Source organism: Mirounga angustirostris, unplaced genomic scaffold (genome assembly GCF_029215605.1).
Source record: "Mirounga angustirostris isolate CCGP_5_RB_7025 unplaced genomic scaffold, mMirAng1.0.hap1 SCAF_11, whole genome shotgun sequence".
Classification (NCBI taxonomy): Eukaryota; Metazoa; Chordata; class Mammalia; order Carnivora; family Phocidae; genus Mirounga; species Mirounga angustirostris.
Window position 1 is genome coordinate 63,596,909 of NW_026991719.1, and position 24,919 is coordinate 63,621,827.

Genomic DNA, 24,919 nt, shown 5'->3' on the forward strand with positions numbered 1-24,919 from the left:
ATACAAAATCAATGCCCAGAAATCAGTTGCTTTCTTATACACTAACAACACAACTGTAGAAAGAGAAATTAGAGAAAGGATTCCATTTACAATAGCACCAAAAACCATAAGATACCTTGGAATAAACTTAACCAAAGAGGTAAAGGATCTATACTCTAGGAACTAAAGAACATTCATGAAAGAAATTGAAGAAGACACAAAAAGATGGAAAAACATTCCATGCTCATGGATCGGAAGAATAAACATTGTTAAAATGTCTATGCTACCCAGAGCAATCTATACCTTCAATGCCATCCCAATCAAAATTCCAATGACATTTTTCAAAGTGCTGGAACAAACAATCCTCAAATTTGTATGGAATCAGAAAAGACCCCGAATCGCCAAGGAAATGTTGAAAAAGAAAAACAAAGCTGGGGGCATCACGTTGCCCGATTTCAAGCTATATTACAAAGCAGTGATCACCAAGACAGCATGGTACTGGCACAAAAACAGACATACAGACCAATGCTACAGTATAGATAACCCAGGTATGGACCCTCAACTCTATGGTCAAATAATCTTTGTCAAAGCAGGAAAAAAATATGCAATGGAAAAAAAGACTGTCTCTTCAATGAATGGTGCTGGGAAAATTGGACAGCCATATGCAGAAGAATGAAACTCGACCATTCTCTAACACCACTCACAAAGATAAACTCAAAATGGATGAATGACCTCAATGTGAGACAGGAATCCCTCAAAATCCTGGAGGATAACATAGGCAGTAACCTCTTTGACATCACCCATAGCAACTTCTTTCAAGATACATCTCCAAAGGCTAGTGAAACAAAAGCAAAACTGAACTTTTGGGACTTCATCAAGATAAAAAGCTTCTGCACAGCAAAGGAAACAGTCAACAAAACAAAGAGGCAACCCACAGAATGGGAGAAGATATTTGCAAATGACACTACAGATAAAGGGCTGGTATCCAAGATCTATAAAGAACTTCTCAAACTCAACACCTGAAAAACAAATAATCAAGTCAAAAAGTGGGCAGAAGATATGAAAAGACAGTTCTCTGAAGAAGACATACAAATGGCCAACAGACACATGAAAAAATGTTCATCATCATTAGCCATCAGGGAAATTCAAATCAAAACCACACTGAGATACCACCTTACACCAGTTAGAATGGCAAAAATGGAAAGGGAAGAAACAAATGTTGGAGAGGTTGTGGAGAAAGGGGAACCCTCTTACACTGTTGGTGATAATGCAAGTTCGTACAGCCACTTTGGAAAACAGTGTGGAGGTGGCCTCAAAAATTTAAAAATGGAGCGACCCAATGATCCAGCAATTGTACTATTGGGTATTTACCCCAAAGACACAGATGTAGTGAAAAGAAGGGCCATATGCACCCCAGTGTTCATAGCAGCAATGTCCGCAAAAGCCAAACTGTGGAAAGAGCCGAGATGCCCTTCAACAAATGAATGGATAAAGAAGATGTGGTCCATATATACAATGGAATATTACTCAGCCATCAGAAAGAATGAATCCCCAACTTTTACATCAACGTGGATGGGACTGGAAGAGATTATGCTAAGTGAAATAAGTCAAGCAGAGAAAGTCAATTATCATATGGTTTCACTTATTTGTGGAACATAAGAAATAGCATGGAGGACACTAGGAGAAGGAAGGGAAAAATGAGGGGGTGGATTTGGAGGGAGAGATGAACCATGAGAGACTATGGACTCTGAGAAACAAACAGGGTTTTAGAGAGGTGGGGGAGGGGGGATTGGTTAGCCCAGTGATGGGTATTAAAGAGGGCACGTACTGCATTGAGCACTGGGTGTTATATCAAAAAAATGGATCGTGGATCACCACATCAAAAACTAATGATGTATTGTATGGTGACTAACATAACATAAAATTAAAATAAATAAATAAATGAATAAATGAATGAATGAATGAATAAATAAATAAATAAATAAAATATTAAAGAATCTGCTGGATCAATGAAACCACATTCTAACCACTTTGTAGCAATTAGAATTCTTGTTTCTTACTGTATTGTTTACATTGCCATTTAAGAAAGAAGATCTGTGGCAAGAAGCTGCTCTTAAAAGTTTTCTTAATTTAACTGTTGCTATGTTATTTGTTTCTGACATCTAATATTATTTTTATAGTGGATACTATCAAGAAAGTTCTCTTTTACTACTGTTTAACACTCAAAAATAAAACACTTATGTTTTAACTGTACTTACTAGCTAGGGTCAAACTGTAATTTGGTATCATTGAGTTTTTAAATAAAAGCTTTTAAATAAGAAAAAAAAAAGATGGTTTCCTTGGTTCTAAGATTTGTGAGTTTTATTATTACATGCCAGGGTGTTGGCCTGTTTTCCTTGATCTTGGGAGGGGTCCTCTCTGCCTCTAGGACACGAATGTTTGTTTCCTCCCCCAGATTAAGGAAGTTCCCAGCTATGATTTGCTCAAATATATCTTCTAGTCCTCTCTCTCTCTCTCCACCTCCTCGGGCATTCCAATAATTCTGACATTGGAACGGTTCATGGTGTCACTTATTTCTCTGATTCTATTTCCATGGATTCTGAGTTGTTTTTCCCTGGCCTCCTCTTTTCCCTTTTTGTGTATTAATTGGTCTTCTAGGTCACTAATTTGTTCTCCTGCCTCGTTTACCCTAGCTGTTAGATTATCTAGATTAGATTGGACCTCATTAAGAGGATTTTTATGTTCTGCCAATTCAGCTTTCATTTCTGCCCTTAGAGACTCTATGTTGCCATTCATTGATTTCTCCATTCTAGCGATTGTCTTCACAATTGCTAGCCTGAATTCCAACTCCGACATCTTGGTTATATCTGAATCCATTTGTAAATCTGTGGCATAAGTCATAGCCTCTCAGTCTTTCCTATTTGGGGGGTTCCTCCTCTTAGTCATTCTGTTGAGGGAATGTATAGAGTCCAAATTATTGACCACAAGCCAAGCAAGAAGCACCTGTTTTCTAGGGACCTTAGGGTTGCTGGCCTCTTGTTCTCCCAGCCTGTCTTCTGGGGGAGGGCCCTGCCACGCTGTTTTTCAGGCAACCCTGTTTGGGTAGAGTTGCCCTGCCCCTTGGGGGGAGGGGGCTCAGTGAAGACTGTTTTTTGGGGGCTTTTGTTCTCTGGCAGCTTTCCCTGGTGGCTTTCCGCATCTCTTCCGAGATTCACAGCAGAAGAGACCATTTCCAACCCTCTGCCTCAGAGCAGAGAGATCACAATCTGTTCTTCAGTGAGCTGTCCAGGCCACACTATCTCCGTTTCTGTCTGTGCTGCTATAAACTGAAGCCTCCTGGGTTGTGCACCCCTTAGCAGCACTCCCAGTCCTCACCTCCAGGTTGGGCACTGGGCAAGTTTCTGCCCTTTGTGCTTCTGAAACCAGCTGCCACTCCCAGTTCGCAGGTGTGGCCCTGCCGCTCTGGTGTCAGTTTAGGGGCTGCCTAAAGTCCTTTCCCCATTGCTACTGGTCTGCAAGTTTGTGCCATGTCCCCACCATGGGAGGCTATCGCTCACCAGCAGGGTAGGATCCCCATGGCTCTGCTCCCTCCCCCTTCCATTTATCCTCTGATATCTGCCCACACAGTCACAGCTCCCTGCTTTGTACCTTGAATCCAAATGCCTGTGATATTCTGTTTGTAGAGATCCAGATCTATGTTCTTACATCTCAGGCTGATTTCGTGGGTGTTCAGAGTGGTCTGGTAGATATTCAGCTCAATTCCGGGGACTGGTTGGAATAGGGTCCCCTACTCCTCTGCCATCTTTTTCAGATCTGCAACTGTAGTCTCTGAAGTCTCCACCCTAGTCTTCTGTTTATTTTCTTTTACAAATCATTTTTGTAACTGTTGCTTTATAGTATGAGCACTGAAGTTTGTGTTTCATTAGCTTAGGGTAAAGTATTGTTTTTATAGAGATTCCTTAAACATCTGTTGAGTAGCTGAGCATACTTTGAAACTTAAGATCAACCTGAAATGAAAGCTTAGAGCCTTCTCAGGTCTTTTCTGAGTGTGCATCTTGCTGAGTCTTATATGTAGCTTTTAAATTTCATTGTATACACAGCTGCATTTCAATAATTTAATTTCCCAAACAATCTCATTTCAGCTTCTTTTGGGTCCTTAGATGGTCTCTTGTATGTTTCTACCCATAATCTATTGTTCCAGGCATCTGAAATTCTGTAGTTTCCTTGCAGCTTTTCTGAGCAGTGCCTTTTGCTTTTTAACACTTTCTTCATGTGAGAACTGAGTTATGCTGCTTATCGTTGCCTGAGATTTGGGTTAGGAAAAACATATAGGAGTCTTTGAAGCAGTCCATAGACTGGTTAAATTTTGCAAATAAGGCCTATTCTGCTCCTTTTTGTTCCTGGGAGTAAATTAAAAACTGAACTACCACCTCCTCCAGACCAAGGTCACACCATGTCAGGTATAGTATAAGGTAAGGGAGTAGGACAAGGGTGAGTAAAAATAATATAATGTCTACTATAGTTTTTGTTTGGCTTTTTTTTTTTTTTTTTGATTGGGCATTTGCTTGATTGCTATCAACCTTTCATTATTTTTCAAAGCTTCTATAAACTTATTTTATTTTGTCTTTGGTTGTTTTTTAAACATTTCATGCAAATGAATGCATATTTATTATGGAAATTAGAACTATACTTAGTAGTTTGAAATCTGTTTGCCTCACTTAATATGTAAGGACTATCTGTCAATGATATTCACTGAATCCAGGTCTTCTGACAAAATCTCCCTACATTGCAGCTGCTGGAACAAGTTAGACTTTAAGCATCATTGCCCCTATAGTAATTTTTCTTAAAGCTTGTCTCACAGGAAGCGAATATGCTATTGGATATTTTATTTTTTAAAGAAGGTCTTTAGTGAAATATATATAGGGAACACTAAGGGCATTGGATATTCCCTATTTGGTTTCCATCTCTGCCATTCTCCTTAACTTCGTTGTCTTACTGTGTCCCTGAAAGCTAACTCCTGAGAATTTCATCATCTGTGGTCTCTTGTTCCCTGGCCAATGAGAGATACCTATAAGATATTAGTGGGTTGGTGAAAATAACTGGAGGCTTTACCTAGGAAATGACATTTGAGCTGAGTCTTGAAAAATGTTTAGGAATTTGGCTTTCAAAAATGAAGAAAATACTATTAACTCCCCTGGTCCCTTTAGCCTGAAGGGTAAAAATGGCTTGTGGTTATTCTTTGGTTGACTCATCATCCCTTGTTTTTTTGTTTGTTTGTTTTAACATTTTTTTTCTTTTTTTTCTTTTTCGACAGAGAAAGAGAGAAAGAATGCAAGCAGGGGGAGTGGGAGATGCAGGCTGCCCTCCGAGCAGGGAGCCCGATGTGGGTCGCGATCCCAGGACCCAGGGATCATGACCTGAGTCGAAGGCAGACGCTTAACGACTGAGCCACCCAGGTGCCCTCATCATCCCTTGTTTGTTCAGCTACCTCTGACCAGGACTCTGTAAGACGTTACTTGATTAAAATATCTTTACACTAATTACTTTAGGTGAACTTTGTTTTCTTCTAAGATATTGACTGAGATAAAATTTAGTAGGTTTTTTTACTGCAGAAATTTGCAGAAGCTTTAATATGCTAATTGCGTTGATAATCTCTTAATGGAGACTATTACCTGGTAACATTTTCCAAAAGTATTTGTCTATAAAGTCCTTTTATAAAAGTAATGATTGTTACTTCTTGATTCACTTATTTATGTAAACTAGCTTTCAAAAGAGCTAACTTTGGGAAATGTTATTTAATAATAACAAAATTGCTGTTTATCAAGTGTTACGCTTGATAAATAAGACTATAATAAGTACTTTTCATAACTTATCTCACAAAATCATTATAAAAACCCTATAATGTGGATTCTGTTATTATAATACTATTATTATTTCCCATTTTTAAATAAGAAAACAAAATTTTAGAAAATTAAAGGTTGCCCAGCTTATAATTGATGAAGATAATCAATTCCAAGTCTTTGATTCTAAAGTCTCTTTCCTCAAACTTCTAAGACCTCATAAGGTGTGACATATGAGGGCTTGAAATGGATTTCTATCATACAACACTGTCCCTACAAATTTCAACAATTGAGAAAATTTCCATGAGCCTCACATTATTTTTAGAATCCTGTCTTCCATACTCATCATGTGTCTAGTCTCCTCTTTATTTTTTACTCTCACTTAACATTCAATTAAATTTAGAACTTTAGAGATAACACATTCTGGTTGGAAAGTCTTAACTGTTTTAGTTAAGGTTCAGGTCATGACAAAAAAAAAGTGGAATTACTATTATAGCATCTTATAGACTATAAACTGAGCAGACCAATTTTAGGTACAAATTAGCACACTCTAAATGGATGTGTGTATGCGTGTGTAGTAGGAGAGGGGCATAATGTGCACGTGTAGTATGCATATGTGCTTGTGTGTGTCATTTATTCCCAGAATGACCAAACATAACTAGCTGAAAGTTGGCTCGAGGGAGGCAAATAAGTAATTTTATTGAGCAACATTAATTTTTATTATTTCATTTTTTAATTTATTTTTAAAATATTTTATTTATTTATTTGACAGAGAAAGACAAAGCAAGAGAAGGAACACAAGCAGGGGTGGTGGGAGAGGGAGAAGCGGGCTTCCTGCTCAACAGGGAGCCCAATGTGGGGCTCGATTCCAGGACGCTGGGATCATGACCTGAGCCGAAGGCTGAATTGAATGACTGAATTGAATGACTGAATTACCCAGGCGCCCCCGAGTAACATTAATTTTTAATGAACAACTTTTTTCTTACTTTAATTATTTTTTACTGAGGTATAACTGACGTAACATTATTAGTTTCAAGTGTACAACATAATTATTTGGTATTTGTACATAATGCAAAATAACCACCAGAATAAATTCAGTTAAGATACATAACCATACATAGTCACAATTTTTTTGTTATGATGACAACTTTCAAGATCCACTCTCTTAGCTACTTTGAAATATGTAACACCTTATTATTAACTATAGTCATCATGCTGTACATTGTATTACATCACCATGACTTATTCATTTAGGAAGATATACTTTTAATGCAGAGTAAAAAATGCAAGTCTTACTGTGCTGTGTCATCTTCTGAGTTGGAAAAGATATACAAGAGGTAATAATTAAATGAGTTGAGTAGTGTTGGGATGAAGTATCATGAATTGGATTTTATTTGGACAAAAAATGAACTGACAGTTTCCTTCTAGAACTGAAACTATGTAATATGCACGACTATCATCAAGACTAATTGTTTAAACTTCTTATTAATGGTTGATTATCACACTTCACTAAGATTTGCCTATATACAGTTTACATGACTAAACATACTATTATTTTTCCAATATTTCTCCTCCCCTACTTCATTGTATTCTGCTTGGCTGAAAGGTCACAATAAAATGGAAAAGGATAACACAGAAAATTGTTATAAGACTTCAAAGATGTGCCAAATTAGATTTCTGAACATCATTTTTTAGGAGACCCAAATAGGCTGTGCATGTTCTTATTGGCCTATTTCTTTTTATCTCACCTGCGAGTATTGTCCAGATGTTAGTCTTGGAAACCCAAAGTATTCCCAAAATTGTGAGTGTTCATGGCTAATGTGGAAGAAAACCACAGTGCCTACATGGAGGAAAATTTAGCATTTTGTAAATGAAGCTTAAATATCAGGGCCTCTCATTGCAAGGGCCCCTTTCAAGTCCCTATGCCTTAAATGTATTTATACTTTTATATATTTTTTTCTTAAAAAGTGCCCTCCAATTATATCCAAAATATACATTTTATAGGGATGAGCAACTTTTTAATGAGCAACTGCCAGAGAGAAGAGGAACAGGTGGATGGGTAAAATGGGTGAAGGTAAGTAGGAGATATAGGCTTCCATTTATGGAATGAATGAGCCACAGGAATAAAAGGCACAGGATAAGGAATATAGTCAATATTCAGACCATTTGTGTTCAGTTATTTTTTTGCAGATGTTCATGCACATAAAAATGAGTTTGACTACATTAAAAAAAGTGATAATTAATTTTAATCAAAACACTTAGATTCATTTTGTTTACATAATTCTATGTTCACTAAATATTCACAGAAATTAGAAAAGAATAAATCCTTCTGATTCTCTTGAGTTTAAATTCTTGTTTCTATGGATGATAAAGTTTTTTTGTATGTGTGTTCACCACACTTCATACCATCTTTTTTATTTTTGTTATACTTGGTTACCATGAGTTATAATTTAGTTCATTTTCCTTTACATTGAATAATGCCTTATTTCTTAATTTAAATTTTAAAATGTTATCATAAATAGAAATCAGTATAATTTATCACAAATATAAAACAATATTAAAAATAAATTCAGTAAAATAAAAAAATTAAAATTAAATTTTTTCCAGACACTGAGACCTGCTTAAGGCTCTGAGACTGAGATCTGTTCATTCTATGATAAAAAAGGAAATTATCACATGTTAAAGAAACACAAATGGCTAAAGTCAGAGAATTTATCTTCAATATAATCAGAAATATTAAAAGAAAATTGAGGAGGAAATGCTTTCCTAAGTCTGTGATTCAATATACTTAATACTGAGCTTATGTCACATGTGATTATTTCACTTTTTAGTAAACACTCTCGTAATTTATTCTGTAACTTGTGTCTAGCTCTAGAGTAGCATCTCCACATCTTATGGTACAGTGCCCACTCAAAGGATCAGTAGAGAATTCCTTTTGTCCCCTGGGACCAAAGCACAGTACAACTAGGGTGAGGAGTCTTCTCTTTTACTGCTATCAAGAAATCATGGACAGGATTACACAAACCTCATCTTGCCTAGGATTGCAGTATTAGGCTCAGTATGTTGTCTGTTGTAAAGCACTGGGGCTTAAGGTAGGAAATATTATTATAAATAACTAATAAAAGGTGATGGAAATAAGCACTATGGATAGCACCAGTTTCCAAGAAGACTTATTCTTGTTAAAGTCTGACTGGTCCATTTTTCTGTTGGGAATTTTATCTGTAAAAAATAATAATAATAGTTATCTCCACACAGAAATAATCAATAATTGTCCAAAGATCTGTTCATTCATCTTCAATATTTAAAAAGTATCAAGACCAAAATGCTTCAAAATTAATGTATCATTATAAATATCCTTCTTGATGCATTACAATAATAAAAATGGCAATAACTTTATCATCTGCCTAATATATATGAGAGACTTTTCATACATACATCATTCTATTTACTTCATGTAACAACCTTATCCAAAAGGTTGAAAAATCATTGAATAGGTAATGCTGTTCTAACTCTGTGATTCAATGTTATAACTATAAGGCGGTTGGTATTATTTTCATCCCACTTTTACTGATAGAACAGTGAAGCTTCATATCTATGCTCTTCCAGTTGTAAAATATTTGTTTCCTGGGTTTTGGAATCAGACACTTGGATCCAAATTTCAGCCCCACCACTTTCTGCAGGGATATCCTGGGAAATTAAGTTCTGTAAATTTAAATTTCCTTCTTTAAAAAATACTCTTTAACAAAGGCTATGGTGGGTTTAATTAAAATTGTGTACCTATAAGAACAAACTGATGATTGCCAGAGAGAAGAGGAAGAGGTGGATGGGTAAAATGGGTGAAGGTAAGTAGGAGATATAGGCTTCCATTTATGGAATGAATGAGCCACAGGAATAAAAGGCACAGCATAAGGAATATAGGCAATATTATTGTAATAGCATTGTATGGGGACAGAAGGTAGCTACACTTGTGATGAGCATAGCATAATGTATAGAAAAGTTGAATCACTACATTGTATTCCTGAAACTAATGTAACATGTGTCAACTATACTCAAGTTAAAAAAAAAAAAACAACTTAAAAGCCACTTTATGTTAATTGAATTGAAAATGTTTTGCTTTAAATACAGAATATGATGAAAGGGATTATCATTTGTTCTGACAGTCAAATATTATTTCTACCTTAGATAGCTTTGCAATAATTTTTCTCCAAAAAATTCAAAACTTTTGAAAAATGTTATGAAACTTTCATTAAAAAAACTTTTCCTACACATCCTTGCCCACCTGAAACTAATATAACATGGTACATTAACTGAAATTAAAATTAAAACTTTAAAAACTTAAAACAATGACAACAAAAAACTTTTTCTATGCTTATTATATACAATAAAATTTCTTTATTAAAAAATTAAAAGAAATTGTGTACCTGTAAAATAGTAAATGGGCAGTAAATGTTAGTGGTTTTCCTCTTTACCTCTGCTATTCCTAGGTGACTCTTCAGTGAAGTAAAACCAGCTCAAATTCCATTCACATGATTTTGAGAAGTGCCTTGGACTAAGACTATCTGGGTGCTTATAGCACTTAAAGCTAGAGCCCTGAGACTGAAAACATAGTGCCTGTGAAATATATCTGGCTGTGAGTCATGCCTTACCAACTAGCCTATAAGCTCCTAGAGAGCAGGAATCTTGTCTTTTGCCTCTTTGAATTCTACCTGAAGCTTGAGGCAGGATTGAAAATATGGCATAATGGTTAAAGGACTACAAAGGGTGCTGCTACTATCTTTACTTGATTGTATGATTTTAAGCAAATCACTTAACATTTCTGAGTCTGCTTCCTGGTTTTTAATATGGAGATGATGGCATAACACATACCTCATAGACTGAACAACAGAATGCATATAAAATATCAAGGACAGTGATTAATACATAAGTATTCAAAAATGGAGCTAATTAGTAATATTAGTATTAATTTCAGTTATCAATAAAGACATGATTGATTAATCTAATCCAAACACTCTAAGATACTAATAATAGTCCTATGAATGTTTTGAGGCAGAGATTCCTTATTTCTCTGTATTCTGGCATTACTATTAGTGTGATGATTAATAATCATTGTTAGGATTACAGCCTATCCTTGAACAGAAAAAAAGTAGTGAAAAAAAGTAGTGAATAATAAATTCATTGTAAATGAGGTTAATAAAATCCCAAGACCTAAGAGATTGATAATTGTTGAATATTTGCAAGGGCCTTTGAAAGATGAAGGATAGTTTTGATTCAGATGGGTAGAAAGGCATATATTTTTCCATTTCACAGACTCTTTTGGCATTTCTATTAGGATTAGTTGATCAGTGTGGTGAGCATAAACTAGCTGGTTCTTTCTACCCATGTCTCTTCACTTAACTTGTACCCACTCCATGAATCTAAAGAAATAAGCCTATTTTACTTTGCATTATTTCAAAACTCTTGGCTTCAGGATGACCTGCATTCTGCATTTCTTATATTAAATTAGTGGCACTTTATGGAAGAAGTTCTGAATCGATTATTTTATTTGTTTCAGTTTACAGACTCATTACTTTGCCGAGAAATGAACTTTGGTGCTATTCATAAACCACTGGCAAAAACAGGATATAACATCACTTCCTTGGTTTTAAAACAAAAATCCCCTAAAAGGGTAACTATTAAAATCAAAGTGAATATGTGAGATCAGACATTTAAAACCCATTAGTATTTATCTGTTAATGAAAAAAAAAAAAAGCATAGATTTGGGAACTTACTGGAGAGTAAATTTACCAGAGAGGCCTGGCATCATGAAGAGATTTTCCAGATCTCTCAAGTCTATACTGTCGAGCCAACCTGCCTTATTGAAAGTGAGACTAAACCCACTTCTGAGAGAGACAGAACAGGGATGCCCCCTCCAAAAAAAATCCCCGCTATACATATTAAAGTTTAAGACATGTAGGTTGACATGCAGTCCACTGGAATAAACATATACCATGCTGTTTGGGCCCTATAACTTCCCAAAATTAGTTTCCTCCTTGCTTTTTACTCATTTCTAAGACCACATTAATTTGTTTAGCCATTTAATCAATAGGCTCTAAGTGAGTTTATTATGGACTGTGTTCTCCAGTTTACTTATCATTTAATTAAGAAGGGGGGTATACCTAGAAAAAAAGTAGTGAATAATAAATTCATTGTAAATGAGGTTAATAAAATCCCAAGACCTAAGAGATTGATAATTGTTGAATATTTGCAAGGGCCTTTGAAAGATGAAGGATAGTTTTGATTCAGATGGGTAGAAAGGCATATATTTTTCCATTTCACAGACTCTTTTGGCATTTCTATTAGGATTAGTTGATCAGTGTGGTGAGCATAAACTAGCTGGTTCTTTCTACCCATGTCTCTTCACTTAACTTGTACCCACTCCATGAATCTAAAGAAATAAGCCTAGTTGACAAAGGAAAAGCTGTTATTTTCTAAGCCACAAAAGTTCATGGACTAAACTTATGTTGAAATATAACTTCAAACACATACAAAACTAAACAAAGAAATCTTGACCTCTTTCTCCAAAGCAATCAGTTTAACTTATGTTTTAATTTTTGATATAGTACCCCTTGAATATGTTCTCCATAGCACTCATGACCACCTGCATTTATATCAGTCTCTTCCTCAAACACAACCTGGCACTCCACTAAATAATCTTCAGCGTTGCCAGACAGCTTAAACAAAGAACAATAGCCTCTTTACCTTTAAAATAAGCAATACATTAAGCACTCAGGGACATGATTTCAATTTGAGAAGCTTCAAGTTTCAAACTCTGTTTCCCAGAGGTGCAAGCCTGCCATTAGATAACTGAGCAATCAACAACTGAGCTCTCTAAAAGAGAATATGAGAGTTCAAGCCAGAATCTAAAACCAAATAAGTGTCTTAAATATCAATTTAAGACTTTGAAATTTCAGTTTCAAGTGTATTATCTAAAGGGAAATTTTATGTCTGAATAATAAAAAGAAACCATGTAAATTCCACGATAATGGACTTTTCTATGAATTCCTGAAAATTAAGTTTAAGAAATCAAAGAAAAAATATCCTAATGATTATTGTTACCCTGATAAGAATTCCATTTCCCTCAATGAGCCATCATGAAACTGGAAGGAAATTTTAGAGGAAAAAAATGTTAGGGCCATTTTTTTGAACTCTCCCTCCCTTCTAAAAAATTTTAAAAATTAAAAAAAAAAAACAGAAAATAAGCATTTACATTAACTCTACTTTTGCCTGAATGAAAAAAGCCTGATATTTGAAGCATGTTAACTTCTCATTCACTACAAGCCTTATTTCAGAAGGCTATACCTGTATTTTTGTTTTGGTCAATGCTAGAGAAAACCATACAAATATATGGTTTCTTTCACCCCAACTTTCTAGCTTTTTATCCTTTCTTCCCTCTTCCCATTAAGCTACTCTTCCCTTCCTGTTCTGACTTAACTTGCGCTCTTTCCCCTAAGATGATAAGAACAGCTTACGCTTTGAATGGACTGTCATTTCAATACATTCAACAAATCTCTACTTAACATCTATTACATGTAAGTTTTCTTGTTTCATTTGAACTGGGATGAAGGCTTTAAACAAAGGCACAGATGTGTGTTTGTGTGTGCATGCACACAGGCACACATGTGGGCATAGACACACACACACATTTTACTTGGGGATATTTTAAATACTTAAGGAAAATAGAAGAGATATTTGTTGTGGGGTCTTTTTTGTGTATCTGGCCACATACCTTGGTGGTTCTAAAAGAGATATACATTAGGAAATTGAAAATCCAAATCCAAAATTTTTGTTTCTAAAAATCAAAGTTTTCCTTTCATCATTCACTGTGAGGATGTGTTGAGATCCCAAAATAAGCCCTTTGTTGGTATTGATAAATTAGCTGGCTTCTTCAGATGAAAGAAACACTCTCTCCATCATCCTAATTAGTAACAATTTTATGCTATATACATAGTAGTGGTCAAGACAATTCCTTTAACATATTTTTATGCAACAATAGCAACAACTTATTTATTTACCATTGAAAACCTTGTTGCAAGTATTTACTATGTCTATGATACAGTACTGAATACTTTTCATTCACATCATTAACTCAGATAAGTGCCTACAACTATGGAGTGAGTGAAGCAAGCATTATTATTTTCACTTAACAGATGAGAAAAAAGTCCAGAGAATCTCATATACTTTTTGAATTCTAGAAATTAAATAAGTAATGTTTCTGAGACTATTACTCATAGCTCAATAGCTTGGCCTTTTACATATTATGTTACATAAAACTTCTATTAGAAATAATTGATACAAATGTAGGGATCTGAAGGGGTACATGCACCCCGATGTTTATAGCAGCAATGTCCACAATAGCCAAACTATGGAAAGAGACAAGATGCCCATCGACAGATGAATGGATAAAGAAGATGTGGTATATATATATACAATGGAATATTATGCAGCTATCAAAAGGAATGAGATCTTGCCATTTGCAATGATGTGGATAGAACTGGAAGGTATTATACTGAGCGAAATAAGTCAATCAGAGAAAGACATGTATCATACGACCTCACTGATATGAGGAATTCTTAATCTCAGGAAACAAACTGAGGGTTGATGGAGTGGTGGAGGGTGGGAGGGATGGGGTGGCTGGGTGATAGACATTGGGGAGGGTATGTACTATGGTGAGCGCTGTGAATTGTGTGAGACTGTTGAATTGCAGACCTGTACCTCTGAAACAAATAACACATTATATGTTAAAAAAAAAAAAAAAGGAAGAAGATAGCAGGAAGGGAAAAATGAAGGGGGAGAAATCGGAGGGGGAGATGAACCATGAGAGACTATGGACTCTGAGAAACAAACTGAGGGTTCTAGAGGGGAGAGGGTTGGGGGGATGGGTTAGCCTGGTGATGGGTATTAAAGAGGGTGCTAACTGAATGGAGCACTGGGGGTTATACACAAACAATGGATCATGGAACACTACATCAAAAACTAATGATGTAATGTATGGTGATTAACATAACATAATAAAATTTAAAAAAAGAAATAATTGTATATATCTTCTATAGTTGCTGTAGTTGCTCAATTTGCAAGACCTCAAAACCACATGTACTTTGCTTTATGGGGATGCTTGCTATACAGTTGAAGGAAGAAAGTCCTGATCTACAGGTATATGTGAGGCTTTCATCCTCCAAAGAGTGTAAATCCTCGAGTGGAAAAGAAGGGCCTATGAGGACTTGCAAGAATGGAGAAAGACAGCAGCTCACAGCTGTGAGAGAAATGCAGTGTTATGCATCAAGCTTGGAATTCACAGTTCTGAGGCCAAATTTGCAGAGGTTGTGGCCCAAACTGGGTGATATGAGTGGAACATGGGAAATGTATGCTTTGGGCTCTATGTATTGCTGGAAAAATCCACCCTCCCCCGGCAGTAGGAAACTCTTCCAGCCCAAAGAACACAACTGGGAAAAAAATCAAAGATTTAGTAGATTTCAGAAATTTGTGGGGTTGTAAGTGGCCTAAGAAATCATCCAACCTAACACCTCCTTTTTATAGAGGAAGAAATAGGCCTGGGTGAATAGAGGTAGGGGTAAATAGGTTACACACTGAGTTAGTGAGAGGGCTGGGGTGAAAGCCCAGCTTTCCTTGTCTGTAATTTTTTTTTTCTCTATTTCTTTGTACTTCAGAGACAGTTATAGTCTTGTAACAAGAAAACAGCAGGCTGAGCAGAGGCACTTTGTGGTTAAAGGGAGACTCCATTAGAAAAGACTATTAATTTCAGCTTTATAGATAACCTAAAATTATGCATCCTTACTGTCCAGTTACCTGGAGAGCCTGAAAAGTGAATGATATAGGTGTTCTGTGTGCAGAGGGGATTTAGTCATGGACAGAGTACAAATATCTAGGAGGAAAACAAGAGTTTTTCATAACAAGGGAAACAGCTATGCACAACTGTGAGATAATAGAAAAGTTACAAATCATGCTTGGAATTTCACAGCTTCAGGGCCAAATTTGGAAAAGCTATATCCCATCTTGAGAACAGTGAGTAGAGCATGAGAAACATGTACTCCTGTATGCCTGAAGCTCCAAGGAAAAGAAGGGTAGGAGCTTGGGAGGAGAGTAACTTCCAAAAAGCTAATAAATATCTTCTTCTGCAGTGTTTGATATTTTATAAGTCTGATAATTAAAAATGTGTATTTTTTCTTGTAAAGGCAGGAAGCATAATGTTGAAAATATAGGTCAACAAGCCAGAGTGATTCAAACTGCATCAAGGGAAACTGGTTGCAAGTACCTCTCAACATTCTTTTAGCACTTCTGTGATTCTTTTCTTCCATCTCTCCACTCACACTCTATAGCCTCATTTTGTCCTTTTACTAGTCAAAATTCCCTTCCTCAGCCCTCTATCCAGGCCTGCCCTTCTCAAAAATCACCAGAATCTCTAGATACCTCTCAGATCATAGCCACCAGCTTCCAAATTGGAATTTTCATTCCCTTGGAGCAGCTGATCATACCAGTTTGTAACATGATTTGGATCACTGACCAAGTCAACTATTTCCCACAGTTTTCTAAGATCATTTGCCTCTTAAAAGAGAAGGCTTCTAAAAGAATGTCTAAGTAAGAAGTTGGCAAACATTTTCTGTAAAGGGCCAGATAGTGCATACTTTAGGCTTTGCAGGCCAAATGATCTCTGTTGCAACTACTCAACTCTGTCTTTGAGTTTAAAAGCAGACATAGACATATATACATTCATGAGTGAGCTCATACTTGAATGAGCATAGCTCTATTACAATAAAACTTCATTTATGAAGACAGACTGGTAGTGGGAGGAGCTCAGTAGACTCTCTGTAGACCAACAAACACTTACGTGGTGAAAATTGTAGAAAACAATGATTTAAAGCATCTGAAAATTGATCTAAGCAGCACATAGTAAATGGTGAAATACTTATCCAAGAAAATCTGCTAAATATAGTAAATCTCAGCAATAAGAGTCATAGTCTGTGGCATTTGAGCTATGAACCTCTCCCATTCTCTGCTGTCCCCAGCTCTGTGTTAAGGAAGCTTTACTCTGGGCACTTGTATAGTTGAACTTTACAAGGGCAGGATATATGTGTATCTTATGCCCTCCCCCAGAGCTATGTTGTTCAAGCTCTATTCTCAGAAGACATAGACAAGAGGGTTGAAAGTCCATCCTGCCACCCAAATCCTACTCATAGGGTGTGAGATAATAGAAAAGTTACAAATCATGCTTGCCCTAACAGTGACAGAGAATACTGCAGCCTGATTGGCCTCACCCCAATTTGCTCACAAGGCAGTGATTCCGCTCTGAGAAAAGCAAGCTGAATAACAATCAGGGGCTACTATGCTTCTTACCACAACAGAACCCATTGGTAGAACAACTATACTTTTCTCTCCACCAGAACCCACTAGTAGAGCAAGGTCGTCACTCCAAGAGAAGCAGTGTGCTGTTCTCCACCTTTAGCTCTTGTCCAGTGGCATAGATCCTCCCAAGAAAGGAAACAAACCACAATGACAGTTCTGCCTGAGGGGATAGACTTACTTTTTGGCATACAGACTGGAGAACTCCATGTCTCAGGGCCTTATCAAAACAATGGAGATTTTGGTGGAGAGAGCAACTAAGAGGCAGCCTATAGCTCTGATATAAGCAAAACAGCAGAGCAGCCAGAAGTTTAGTAGAGATAACTAGAGAAAGACAGTCAAGAAGAACTCTTTTGGGATCACACCCAACTGTGGAAGTTGGGAAGCTTGTGTGCACTATTATTCATGAACAGTCATAGCAGGCTATGGGCCAGGCTTAAAAACATTCTCCAAGCCACATAAAAATCACTCAGCAAAAAGTAGAAGCCTTATTGGTTTGAGGGGCTTAAGTACAACCTCTGACCAAGCATGGGAAAAACAATAAACTATTCTGACCCCAGGGTGACTCCTAAAAATCTAGGCAGAAAAATAAGATCACATTTAACTCTAGTGGTCTGGAAGACTGCACACACCCAAGGTTGTGTAACCAAAGAAGGAACTTCTCTCATGGGCAGCCATAGAGGGATCTTTTGAGCCATTCATCCCAGGATGAGACTGAAGCAAAATCCAAGTTTCCTGAACTATAGAGACACACACATCCAATGATCTAATTGGTTTAGTGACCTTAAGCACAAGCTTTGACCAATAAGTGCCTTATAATAAACAAGGGGTGAACAAGAGAAGCCAAACTAGAAGATTTTTTTTAAAAAAGGGAAAATCTGAGAATGGCCATCAGAGGCTGTACAATAACAAAAGAAAAACTTCACAGAAGTAGTCCACCCAAATCATTAAACAAACAAATGACCAAATAAACATCAAAAACAACCAGTAACATCAAGGGAGGAAACTCAGTATCAAATTACTACAATATATCTCTTGTGCAGTTATCAACAAAACTTTAAGATATGTAGAGAAATAGGAAAATATGACCTATGCACAGAGAAAAGAAACAAGCAATAGAAAAGACCTTTGAGAGTGTCCAGATGTTAGACTTAGCAAACAAAGATTCCAAAGCAATTATTATAAATATGTACAAAAAACTGAAGGAAACTATGTTTAATGACTTAAATAAAGGCATGAAAATGGTATATTATCAAGTAAATAATATCAAAGATATAAAGATGATAAAAATGGAAATACTGAAAATAAAAATACAATAAGTAAAGTGAAAAATTCAATGGAAAGGTTCAAGAGTACATGTAGCTTTCAGAATAAAGAATCAGCAAACTTGAAGATGGATCAATATGTATTATGCAATCTGAAAGACATAAATAGGAGTGAAGATAGATGAACAGTCTTAAAGTGGGACAAGATGAAGCAGACTAACACATGCATAATGGAAATAGTAGAAGGAAAGAAATTGAATAAAATGACAAAAATATTTAAAGAATTTTATCAATGTGGTGAGAAATGCTAATATTCACATTCAAGAAATTTTAAAAACTTTCAAAATTGTACTGACACAAAGATGTCTACAAACAGACACATAGTCAAAATGTTAAGAGCCAAAGATAAAGAGAAAATCATGAAAGCAGCCAGGAAAGCCATTTGTCCCTGAGCTTTTTTTTTTTTTTTTTTAATTGTTGTTGTCTGCTTTTGCATATCCTCCAGGGCTTTTTCAAACAATTTTAGAATCTTTGTTGTAGACTGTTTTCTTCCTTTGCTTAAATTTCTTCTGCAACATTCCTGTTTTAGTCTGCTCAGAATGTATGTAACTGCAACCCAGCAGACTCTAAGTAAAGGTGGGTGATGGTTTGGCGAAGCTAAAGAAAAGATCTGGAGACAATGATTGAAGGGTACATTTACTGGAGAACTTACATAAAGGAGTTTAAGAGCAGCCAATGGGACAAAGCAACTGCTGTGGGATCTATATGCAGCAAGCTTTTATAGAGTAGCCTAGCAACTATGTGTAGCCCGTCTCCTCCTTGTACAACCAGAGTTCCAAGGAGATCAAGGCTTGCCATCTGGACGTTCTTCATTATAAAGGAGATGCTCTGGGTTGGTCACATCTGGAACCCCTGACCTTGAAGATTGAACAACACATTTTTCTACACATTCAGATTGATAGGGATGTAGAAGGGGGTGGGATCTCTACATTCTCAAGATTAACAGAGACAGAGTGTGCTTGCACAAACTAGCTATGTGGCACATACCATACAGTCTGCCATAACAGAATATCATAGACTGGGTAACTTAACAGAAATTGATTTTCTCATAGTTCTGTAAGTTGGAAAGTCCCAGACCCAGGTTCAGTTTCTGGTGAGAGCTTCCTTCCTGGCTCAAAGATAGGCCCCTTCTTACATGGGAGAGTAAGTGTGTGTCTCTGTGTGTGTGTGTGTGTGTGAGTGGAGAGAGAGAGAGAGGAAGTGAGTTCTGGTATCTCTTCCTCTTCTTATAAGGTTACCAGCTCTATTGGATTAAGGCCCAATTCTTATGAACTCATTTAACCTATAACTCACAAGCTTCTTCTCTAAATATGGTCATGCTGGAAATTAAGGCTTCGACATATGATTAATTTTGGGGAGGACACAATTCAGTCCACAGCAGTCACCATCATAAATAGTACAGCTTCTGCTTTCAGACCTCCATGGAGACAAGGAACTCATTTGCTTGTCTATGCTGTCTTTAACGTTTGACATCAATAATTGTTTTGTTTTTTTCTTACATTCAGCAAACATATGTCTCTTGAGATTTTGTATTTATTTCTTCCAGTTCTCCCTTTAGTATTGTGTTGATTGATCTGCTCATGTAAAGGGCTTGGCTCTGTAGCTGGTGCATAGTAATCATTGAATAAGGTATTATTATATTGTGCAACAGCCACTGAGTTATTTAAAGGTAGATATCATGTTCTTCATTCCAAACTCCCACTAAATGTCCTCAGTTATTTCAAATAGTTTATCTTGTAAATATATTTTTATCATCTTAGATATTCTCTTGTCATCATATTCTCTCCTCAAGTGTGACTGCCTGAACTTCATAAACTATCTTAGGAGTGGTCTGACTAGCTTAGAGTAGAATATAACTATCAATACTATCATCCTAGTTTATTTCCATTAATTCAGCCTAACATGACATTTATTTTTGCTGTTGCTGGTGATTGTTGCTTATTGTTCACTGAGCATGAGTTAATGGTCAGCTGAAATTCCTCTTTTCTACTTGTGTTGCTGCTTAGCTACAATGCTACTGTTCTCTGGCTGATGACATTTTTTTTTAATAAAAGAGTAAGGTAAAACATTTTTCCTATTCAAAATCCATCTTATTAAAGCCAATCCTAGTTAAGATCCTATTGGATCTACAATTATGAACATTTTAAAACCATGGTCACAGTTTCAAGTTTTCTAGTAAGCATGTAATGCAGCACAGAGAAACCTTGAGTCAAAAATGAGACATATATATGGTGTGGTTGAGGCATGATGCTGTCAGGTCATATCTGTCTATAGCTAATTGCTTCAGAAACCACTGGATAAAATGTAGGTCTGAAATATTGAGAGGTGTTTGATACAATCATCTACTTACCAAGCTACGTAACCTTGAGCTATCCTCTCAAGTATTTAAGTCCTTTCTGTTTCATTTTCCTCACGTGTAAGAAGAATATAATAATACCTGCTCTACTTATCTTTCAGGACAATTGGAAGTCCAGATTATCACCACTTATGGAAAGCCTACCTAAGAATAAAGCCAAGCTAGAGGAAATAAGAGACAGTATATGATAAGAAGCATGTTTCTCTGCTTTCATTGTCTGTAACCTAGATCCAGAAATGTTTGAAATCCTGGAAATTTCAGGTACATCAGCTAAAACATTTTTTTTTTCTAGGTCCAGTTTGAATCAGGTTTTAGTCACTTGCATATGACTCAGTCCTTACTTAAACATCCAGGGTAGGGCAGAGGGTATCTTGGTTAATATGATGATAATCCCTAAGGATTAAAATGCCTATACTTCTTTCCCTTACCTGGGACATATAGAGAACAGAGTGAAAGGAATAGTAATGAGACATATAGGAAGGCTTCAAAAAGGAGCAGATGGCTTAGAACTTGCCTATTGGGTATTTGATTAATTACTTGGGATGGACCAGGGCCTTTTGGGATGGGGAATCAGGGACTCAGATACTCTCTACGTAGTGGCAAAAGGAGCAGTTTGGTCATACTACATCACTTGCATTTTGCTGGGCTAACAGAGAACTGAGTTAATGCTATTCCTGTTAACAGTTCAGTTGATGCTTATGATGAGCTGGAGATGTGACCTTTGTTTAATAGGTGGTGACAAGCAAAACTAAAAAGGCAATCGCTGATAAATAAATAGTTTTAAGTAACTTTGGTTTAATATAAGCTAGAAAGTAGGTCAATATTAAACATTTCATTTGTTGCTGAGTATAATTTTCAATGCAAAATGATTGGGAAAATAGGCTTAAAAGAAGTAGGCACATTCTAGATTGGAAATATAGGCAGTGTGGCTCATGAAATTTGCACATCCTAATTAAGAATAAATATAAATAGCCTATTTGGGTTTGGATATTTTGCTCTGATAGATGGTTTCAAATTAACTTTCTGTTCCTCAACCAAAGAAGCTTCAGCAAACCCTTGAAATTAGAAGGGATTGATGGAACCAATTTAGTCCAATTCCTTAGGCCAAGGAAAAATTGCTTTTTACTGATCATTTTTTATTTTCTACTGTATATGAATAATCTATGGAAACTATACCTATAAAAAAGACTTCTTCATATGACCTAGAAAAGAAAAGCATCTTCATAAGTTATTAGTCTCTGCTCCTTTAGTCAGATCTGGGATGCAGGGCAGGAAAATCAACATACTGTGGCCTCCTCCAACCGAACCCATTTCCTTGGTCCCCCAAGACTACTGTTTCCTTCCAGAGTTCAGCACAGACACAAAGAATGTTTCGTATGAGCTTCTCATATTTTACTCTAGCCAAAAAGTCTCCTCACCACCTCCACTTTTAAACCATTTTTCCTTCTTCCTTTCCCCTCAACTATCAGGCTGTTTGCATTCTCTCTATACCTAGCACCCAATTATCTACCCCATTCCATTTACTCTGCTGTTAATTTGTTTTTACCTCATTGTGCTCTTGAACCAGGATCGGGCATTCCTGAGCTGGCTGGGTCCCACCCCTCAGTCCCTTCAAACTCCTGATATAGTCAATTGTCTATGGGAACATGCAAAAACACAGACAATTACTAAAACAGGAATTTCATTTTAAGGATTGTAGACATGGATTTAGGGTATTTTACCTTTAACTAAAATGCCAAAGAATTTTGTGTCATACCAATGCACTATGAAGTTAACTGGTTTAGTAGTGTCCCAACGTTTCAGCATGTCAGTTTTGATTTTAAATTATTCCTAGAGTGACCCACTAACCTTAGCCCCCTTTGCATACTGCAATGTAAAATAGTTGACTAATCTTACCTCCCATGGAAGATATTCTATGTTTGTTTATCCAATACCCATTCCAACCTCATTCTTGTTTGGATTCTTGTACAATTAAGTTAGAAAACTAAAATCTACATTTCATGTATGCATACATACACAAACACATATATTTTTAAATTATTTTTTGGCAGCTGATGTACAGGCATGTGACCCAAGTTTGGTTAAGCAGATGAAAATTTATGACACTTGTAAGTAGAAGAAAGCAATATGAGGTTAGGGTCATAGTAGTGGGCTGGGATCTTATGGAAATCATTATGGCAAAAGCATCCAATTCTTTTAGACAATCTGGGCAAAGTGTCACATACAGTCTCTAATGTCATAGTACTAAGTGTTGGATCGTGAATATTCTCCTAGAATATTCTCATCATGTGACTTTGCTCCTGGCTGAATTATCCTTAGCTGTGTGACATCTGAGCCTGATTTTTTGTCTCTCCTGGAGATCTAGTGATTTATCTAATAATCTTTAACAAATTGCTTCTTATATAAATCAAGTAGATCCAATTTTACAGTGTCTGTAACTAAAAACTTAACCTATATAACTTTAACTTCTTACCCCAATTACAGTGGCTAGATTCATTTGAAAATGCATTAGTTGAATGAATTGAGGTTCAGAAGACTTCCTTTCATTCATTTAAAAATACCTTTCTGTATTGAGTCTACAAGTGTCTGTGGTCTTGAGTATATCTCATCAGGTCTTTCCCACAGGTATTAAATAGGGCAAAAAGCATAAATACATCTTATTTAGAAAGATAAGGTGGTAGAGAAAAAGGTTGCTTGGGGCACAGTGTAAAAAACACTGAATCAAAGTTGAGAGACTGGTTCTTGTCTTAGTTTTTTACTTCCTAACAATGAGAACATGTGAGTCCCTCATCCTCTTTGGGCCTTAGTTTACTTCAATGAATAAATGAGGTCAGTGGTTTTTAACTTTTTTGCATGTCATGGACTCTTAAGAAGCTTATAAAATCTATACAATATTTTCCATAAAATACACACACACACACACACTCAAAAAATTTCATACAATTTCAAAGATTCTCTAAGCTGAGGGACCTGTGTTTTAAAATTTTATCAGATATCATGCCAGTAACCCTGGAATTCAACATTTATTTTCCCTTTATACCACTTCTTTTCTATCATTACTCAGATCCAAAAATACCAGCATAAGCCTGTATCCAACACAATGAGCACCCTCTCTTCCATTTACAGTGACTCTCAGAAAAGAAACATTGAGGAAAATAGAAAGAGGATAAGAGAGATTATTTCTTATTAGACTCAAAACAATTTACACTGAGCTCATCTATATTTTATTCAAAGAAATGTAGAAATATTTTAATTTACATATATATTACTATGAATCAATATGGAGTCAAAGTCCACCATTAAACATTCCTAAAGATTCCATACATCATCCTCAGAATAATGAATTTCTATACAAAGATTTATAGATGTCCAAGGTATATACTTTTTCCTCAGTGTGCTACAGAGTTTAGAAGTTCTGCTGGAATATTCTCCAAATCAAGTGCAGGATCTGTTTCTTCATCAATTTCTCCAATGACTGCAACACTGAGACTTGTTACAATGTATATCCCTAGCATCACTTGTTTTACTCCTGTGAAGAGCTAAACACTAGTTCATGGCTTTCATCCAAACTCAAGTTAATTGGTTAAAACCTTGCAGTGTTCCCACAATCATTCTGTCCTCAGAAGTTGTAACTGCAACAGTTTGGTTGATGTAGTTATCAAAGGCAGATGTCATGATGCTGAGCTCAGCTGTTCTGAGCAACACAGTGACACAAGTGACAAGTGAAGCTAAAAAGGCCTGCCTGAGCTCATCTACATTATACTATACTAGTATACTGTACTTATAATTATGCTATGTTGGACAATTATATAATTGTCTTTGGGCTTCAGTTTCCTCACCTGTAAAATGAGGAAGTTGGACAGACCAGTAGTTTGTAACCATTTGGGGGATTATTATCTGAAAACCCTCATTTTCTGGGCCCTTCCTGTCAGGTTGCACTTCTGATAGCACAGTCTATGGTGGCAACCCTCATTAGTCCAGTGGTTCTTAAAATTTTTGGTCCCAGCCCCTTCAAGGATCTGATT

The 24,919-nt window shown here is 36.2% G+C and overlaps 1 pseudogene; it reads right to left on the reverse strand.

The window, feature by feature from the left end:
* Positions 1-24,283: 24,283 nt before the first annotated feature.
* On the reverse strand, positions 24,284-24,569 carry LOC123841014 (U6 snRNA-associated Sm-like protein LSm8; annotated as a pseudogene).
* Between the last annotated feature and the right edge of the window lie 350 nt (positions 24,570-24,919).